Source organism: Bison bison, unplaced genomic scaffold (genome assembly GCF_000754665.1).
Source record: "Bison bison bison isolate TAMUID 2011002044 unplaced genomic scaffold, Bison_UMD1.0 scf7180017864525, whole genome shotgun sequence".
Classification (NCBI taxonomy): domain Eukaryota; kingdom Metazoa; phylum Chordata; class Mammalia; order Artiodactyla; family Bovidae; genus Bison; species Bison bison.
This window is the reverse complement of record NW_011495076.1, coordinates 8,425,806-8,426,551: the sequence shown is the minus strand read 5'-3', so window position 1 is coordinate 8,426,551 and position 746 is coordinate 8,425,806.

Sequence of the window (746 nt, the reverse complement as noted above, 5' to 3'; positions counted from 1 at the left end):
TTTCAGGTTTAGCAATCAGTCCTTCCAAAGAACACCCAGGACTGATCTTCTTTAGAATGAACTGGTTGGATCTCCGTGCAGTCCATGGGACTCTCAAGAGTCTTCTCCAACACCACAGTTCAAAAGCATCAATTCTTTGGCGCTAAGCTTTCTTCACAGTCCAACTCTCATATCCATACATAACTACTGGAAAAACCACAGCCTTGACTAGCCAGACCTTTGTTGGCAAAGTTATGTCTATGTTTTTTAATATGCTATCTAGATTGGTCATAACTTTCCTTCCAAGGAGTAAGCGTCTTTTAATTTTATGGCTTCAGTCACCATCTGCAGTGCTTTTGGAGCCCAAGAAAATAAAGTCTGTCACTGTTTCCATTGTTTCCCCATCTATTTGCCATGAAGTGATGGGACTAGGTGCCATGATCATAGCTTTTTTAATGTTGAGTTTTAAGCCAGCTTTTTCACTCTCCTCTTTCACCTTCATCAAGAGGCTTTGTCCAGACTTGCGGACAGAGCAGGGGAAGGAGAGGGTGGAACAAATTGAAAAAGCAGCATTGAAACATATACATTCAGTTCAGTTCAGTTCAGTCGCTCAGTCGTGTCCAACTCTTTGAGACCCCATGAACTGCAGCACACCAGGCCTCCCTGTCCATCACCAACTCCTGGAGTTCACTCAAACCCACGTCCATCGAGTCAGTGATGCCATCCAGCCATCTCATCCTCTGTCGTCCCCTTCTCCTCCTGCCCCC